Source organism: Vombatus ursinus, unplaced genomic scaffold (assembly GCF_900497805.2).
Source record: "Vombatus ursinus unplaced genomic scaffold, bare-nosed wombat genome assembly UNPS02014791.1, whole genome shotgun sequence".
In the NCBI taxonomy this organism is placed as follows: Eukaryota; Metazoa; Chordata; class Mammalia; order Diprotodontia; family Vombatidae; genus Vombatus; species Vombatus ursinus.
The window spans coordinates 19,643,308-19,650,066 of NW_020954569.1; positions in this window are offsets into that span (position 1 = coordinate 19,643,308).

The window sequence follows — 6,759 nt, forward strand, 5'->3', positions numbered from 1 at the left end:
TCTATCTATCTATCTATCTATCTATCTATCTATCTATCTATCTATCTATCTATATATACACACACATACACCTAATTTTTTCCCTCCATCTACCCTAATACTAACAAAGGTTTCATGAGTTACAAATATCATCTTTCCATGTAGGAATGTAAACAGTTTAACCTTAATAAGTCCCTTATGATTTCTCTTTCCTCTTTACCTGTTTTCCTGTTTCATGTTTCTCTTGAATCTTGTATTTGAAAGTCAAATTTTCTATTCAGCTCTGGTCTTTCCATCAAGAATGCTTGAAAGTCCTCTATTTAACTGAATGTCCATTTTTTTCTCTGAAAGATCATACTCAGTTTTGCTAAGTAGGTGATTCTTAGCTGTAATCTTATCTCCTTTGACCTCTGGAATATCATATTCCAAGCCCTGTGGTCCCTTTATGTAAAAGCTGCTAAATCTTGTGTTATCCTGATTGTGTTTTCACAATACTTGAATTGTTTCTTTCTGGCTGCTTGTAACATTTTCTCCTTGACCTGGGAAGTCTGGAATTTGGCTACAATATTCCTAGGAGTTTTCCTTTGGGAATCTCTTTCAGGAGGTGATTGGTGGATTCTTTCTATTTCTATTTTGCCCTCTGGTTCTAAAATATCAGGGCAGATTTCCTTGATCATTTCTTGAAAGATGATGTCTAGGCTCTTTTTTTGATCATGGCTTTCAGAGAGTCCAATAATTTTTAAATTCTCTCTCCTGGATCTATTTTCCAGTTCAGTTGTTTTTCCAATGAGATATTTCACATTGTTTTCAAATTTTTCATTCTTTTGGATTTGTTTTACAGTGTCTTGATTTCTCATAAAGTTACCAGCTTCCAATTGCTCCATTCTAATTTTTAAGGAAGTATTTGCTTCAGTGAGCTTTTGAACTTTTTTTTCCATCTGGCCAATTTTGCTTTTTAAGGAATTCTTCTCCTCATTGAATTTTTGGACCACTTTTGCCATTTGGGTAAGGCTAATTTTTAAGGTGTTATTTTGTTCAGTATTTTTTTGGTTCTCCTTTAGCAAGCTGTTGACTTGTTTTTCATGATTTTCTTGCATCACTCTCATTTCTCTTCTCAGTTTTTCTTCTACTTCTCTTACTTGCTTCTCAAAATCCTTTTCGAGCTCTTCCATGGCCTGAGATCAATTCATACATTTTTTGGAAGCTTTGGATGTAGGAGCTTTGACTTTGTTTTCTTCTTCTGGTTGTATGTTTTGATCTTCTTTGTCACCAAAGAAAGATTCTATGTTCTCACTATTTTGTGAGGTTTGCTCATGATCCCAGTCAATTATAAACTCTTTGTTAAGGCAGGGGTTTGCTTTCAGTGTGAAGAATGTACTGTCCCAAGCTTTTGCAGTTTTGTACAGCTGTTTTCAGAGATACTTCTAAGGTCCTGTAAATTTTCAGTTCTTCCAAAGTATGATAAGGGGAGAGGTGTTTACTCCTTTCCTGGCCTGAGCTCTGGTCTATGAGTGATCATAAGCACTCTCTTCTGCCTTGGAAATGTGAGGGGAATTCCCTCTCACCACCACTCCAAGCTCCACTACTGCAGCACTCCTCCTCACCCCAGGACCACCACCCAGAACTGTGACCCAGATCCAAGCCCTGGCAAAGCAAGGGAATCCTGCACCAGCAAAGAAATCCCTGAAATCCCTCTCTGATCTGTTTCCCCTCAGTCAGTGGGTCAGAATCTCAAGAAGTCACCGCCTCACCTGACCTGCAGCCAGGACTGGGGCTAGTACCAAGCTTCTCTCTCACCTGCATTCACAGACTTTTCCTACTGACCTTCTAAATTCTCTTTGGCATTCATGGGTTAAGAAGTCTGGAAACCACCACAGCTGCCAGTGATTCAGTCCTCTGAGGCCTGCTCCAGGTTTGCTGAGGCCTGTTTTGCCAGTGGGCCTGCACCAAACTGTGTTCCTCTCCCTGCACAGCGTGATAGACCTTTCAGGTCAACCATCCAGGTTGTCTTGGGCTGGAAATGTGTTTCACTCTGTTTTTTTGTGGGTTCTGCTGCTTTAGAATTTGTTTAGAGCCATTTTTTTTACAGGTATTTCAAGGGGTTTAGGGGAGAGCTCAAGCAAGTCACTGCTTTTACTGTGCCATCTTGGTTCCAACCCTCCCCCCCCATAGTATTTATAAAGCACTTATTAGCACATTGAATTCCTTTTCCTCTTATCCTTATTGAATGACTCCTTATCTCTTGAAGGTTAACAAGCATATTCCTTGTTGGGCAAACAGCTGCCTTTTCCTCAGAGAATCCAGTTCTGTCCTCTTTAGGGAAAAGCCTCATATCTATTTGTTTCTCATTTATTTAAAATGCTTTTTGAACTTTTCTTTTCAACCATTTTCTTTGCCTATCAGAATGTTTATGTCTCAAATGCCTCCTGATTTGAGTGCAGTCCTCATGAAAACACAGTGTCTCATGTCTGGTATTCATTTTTAGTTTCTCAAGATAAGACTAATAAAACAAAATATTGTGCCTGTTAGTCATAAATTATTGAAAAATTTATTTTAATATGCCTTGGTAGTGATGGGGTGAGGTGGTGGTCATGGTGGTTACATGTTTATCAAACTATGAAATCTGACAATCTCCATTAGACATTGTGAAAAATGACCTAGCTGAATCACAAATTGTAAAGGTGAATGAACAGTATCTTGGAACACATTCGATCAGTTCTTTTGAGTATCAAAAGTAGTTCATTTGAGGCTAATTAGAGATTTGAATGAAGCTTCAGGTCTGTATTTACTTTATCTGAACAAGTTCAACTTTCCTAAAGATAATCAAACCAGATGTAATTTAGGCATGGATTCCAACAGGCAGGGACCTGCGAACACTGCGGACTATCCCCATGATGGTCCTACGAACTCTCACTTTCCATCAAGATGCTTATTTTATATATGGAAAGAAGAAAGTACCGCAAATTGTCTAAGGCATTTGAAGGATGCTTGTTCTGAAGTGAAAGCCCTAGTATAGACTTCCAAGCACTCCCTAATATTCAGCATTTTTGTGTATACAAACTGTTGGAGTCAACAGTTTCTGGAAATTCTAGTAGTACTTATTTTGTTGCATTTTTTTCACAAGAGACTAAGAGCTATAGTAAGTCCTCTTAATGGACCCCTGGTATTATCTGATAATGCTGCCATTAAAACTTATCACCACTTAATTAGATTGGACATTCAGTATCTCAGAGCAAATTAAAAAATGCAACATCTAATGGAAATCTAAAATATTGAAATAGTTTAAAGGGGACTGAACATTCCTTCATATTTTTATGGGAATATGACATTATATATAAACTGTATCTCTGCTATTATCAATTTAGTTTTCCTCTCCCCCCCAACCCCAATACATAACCATTTTTTCTTCTAACCTTTCTGTCACTATTTACATTTTCTGATTGTTCTATCTTAGAGCAGTTATTAAACAAAATACTATGTTAGATGAAGAATAAAAAATATGATATATATGGATAATTGTCAGAAAGGAATCAAAATTGCATTGAGTTTTATAGGTCATGGGAACCCTGTAGCTTTGGGATATAGCTGCATTTTGGAATGTATGACTGTATCTCTTCTAGCATCTTCCTTTTCTCTATTTTCTCTTGTGTCTAAGTTTACAAAGGTCAGGTGCCAGTATGATCTAGAATAAGAACATTTGTGGATGACTTTGAAAGGTTACTTTAGAGAAAAATCTCATGAAGTAGGACCCTGAGAAGCCTCAGGGATTGCAGCTGAAGTCTTATTGCTTCCTAATAGATCTTCTATCATGTTAGAAGCACTGTTTTCTGGTTTCTTGAATGTGTCTGAATGAAGTGCTATTTATTTGCCAAGCAGAAATGAAAAATAAATTCACATTCAGAGTTAGATTCCTAAGTCAGAGTCCATGCACATCAAGTGATCACTTGGAATGAAAAAAACACTAAATTTGGGTATAAGAAAGAGTTTTAATAGCAGAAACTAATATAGAATTACCTATTGATTAAAACAATATTCATTAAACATCCTTTTAAGTGTATGTAGTGTTTTCTTCATGATAGCCATGGGAGGTAAAGAGTATAAATCTTATTATCCCCATTTTAGAGATTAGAGGGAAAATTGAAGCTCAAAAAAGTGAAATAACCTTTCTTCAGTCGCAATTAATGAATAACAAAACCAGCAGTTGACACACAACAGGTATTTTTTTCACTATTCTTTGCATTGCATCCAGTTGCATGTCTAGGTCATTTTTTTTTTAAACTGAAGAGTTTAGTAGGCTCTTATGGCCCACAATTGAATATGAAAATATAGTATTTGGGGCACCTTTTGTAATGTGCCCTATTGGCAATTTGTCCTGTGAACCATCTAATCTTACTTCCTCATTTAAAAAATGAGGAACTAAAAGCCAAACAGATTATAGTACTTTCCTAGGTGTGCACATCCTGTTAGTGTTAGAGTTAATTAATCAACAAGTATCTATAATGATTTCTCTCTGTCAGGCACTGAATATGCAAATATATTAAAAAAGAAAGAAAGAAAGAAAAGAACTCCTGGTGGTCATATTTTGATTAGTTTACTTATCCCAATCACTTTAAATTAACAACTATTAAACATCTTCCATGCTGTACATACTTTGTTAGACTAGGGATAAATAGATAAAGGACAACTCCATGTGTCTTTGAGGAGCTTAAAGACTAAAAGGAGATAAGAAGTATATTCAAAATAACTGTAATGAATAAGCATAAATGTGATGAGAGAAAAAGAAAATTCTAGACAAAACACTAGAAGAAATTTGAGGAGGAAGGAATTTCTTTTAGCTGGGGATATGATATCAGTGAATGTTTAAAGTGGCACCTGAGTTGGGCCTTTGAGGAAAATATTATTTTAATAGACAGTGATGGAAAAGGAGTAGTCACAACTAACATGCAAATTTAGATATAAAAGTATGGGATGAAATAAGGGAACAGCTACTTTCAGTTTGACTGGAACAATGTGAAAGGGATATATTTGCCAAAGAAGGATGAAGCCAGGTATCACAGAGTACCAAATGCTAGGCTAAGCTTAGTTTAGTTTATCCTACATAATGGATAGCCATTGATAGTTTGGATGCTCTTGTAAACTTGCATGTTAGCCAGACTAATTAGTACTAAATTAGATACAATAATCTCAAATCAAGAAGCTAGATAAGATGTTTTCCTTGGTTTCCTTCTGGTTCAATTCTTGCACGACACTGAAAATAAAGGGGACTAAAAGTGAGAAGAGAAGCACACTAGTTACCTAGTGGATGAAGCATTTAGTACTTTAAGAAGCTGAAACATAATAGTTTTAATAATTATAAGACCACAATTTGAAAAAAACTCAGTGCAAGCTAAATTATTCAAGAAGTTCTTTTGACCTATCAATGTGAAGACTAGGTAGCTTTCCTTAGTATTTTAAATTATGTCTTTGCCTTCAAACTTAATGTACATTGGCAGCACTGATTCTGGTTGGACTTAAGTAATGGAAATGAGGTTTTTATTGGTTACTATCCATCAGGTTTATGATCCATTTGACTAGTGTGGCTTGCTTCTGAGCATCTAGTCAGTGAGTGTTCCTGTGACAATCTGAGAAAGGGGCTTCATTACACAATGATGTAAATAAAAAGTTATTGAGGCAGAGAATTAAAAACAAATTTATTTTTCTCCTTTTTCTTTCCTATCTTTCATGAGGGCGAGAAATATCTTTTTCACACTTGAATAGTCAGTATACACAGAGAGCTACTTGTACTTTAGTTTATGCTGCCCAATCTTTCAGAAAACTAACTAGCTCAGGCTCAAACTAGTCTTCTCCCTGCCAAGTCAAAAGTGAAACCCTGCCAGACAACAAAGGTTCAAATAAATGTGGCCCATTTGAGGACTGTGAAAAGTTTTAATTTAAAACCTATTTCTCATAAGTAATTCATCTTTCTTTTTTTCTTCCAAGTATAATATTCATTGTTCTTAAAATAAATTTTTAAAAATCATATGGTTGTATGTGATTATGGTAGTATTTATACACATTTGTTAAGATTAGACTTTCCTAAGTAATTGTCACTGCTATTTACCACAGACTATGTAACAGAAGTTATACCTCCAAGGTGAGGCCTTGGAATATCATTCCTGTTATAGGAAAGTCACATCTATATTATAACAATTTTTGGAAGTATAAACTTCAAATAACTAATCTGACAGACTAGTTTAAATAAACAAAATCATTGCATGAAAGGTACCATTTAATTAAATATCAAGGGACCAATAACATTCCTACCCCTTTCCAAGAACTATTGCATCAATATATTCACTTAGATTTCTTCAAATGAAAAGAAACTAAGTATAAAAAGAGGCTAAAAATGCTTTGCAGTTGGTTTTAAACAGGGATTTCAAAAGAAAGGAAATAAAGGGGGAAAAAAGAAACAAACAAGGTAAGTTTAAATAAAGGTGACCTCTAATTGTGAATTGAATCAGCAGATTCAAGAGAACATATGAAGAGGAGATAAAATTAAACCAATTGAATCTAAGAGGAATCTACAACATTCCTGAAATCACACTACATAGGCAACTTCCAAAAACACATATAAACATGAATCCTCATCATCATCAACCTCATGTTCATCCTCCTCTTCATCATCATTGTCATTTTGCCAAATTGTAGGTAGGGTGTTATGGATATGGCCCTTCTTAGGGTATAGATAAGCTTGTATTTTCTTGAATTACAGGAATGTTAATCAACCACTCTATTAAGTCT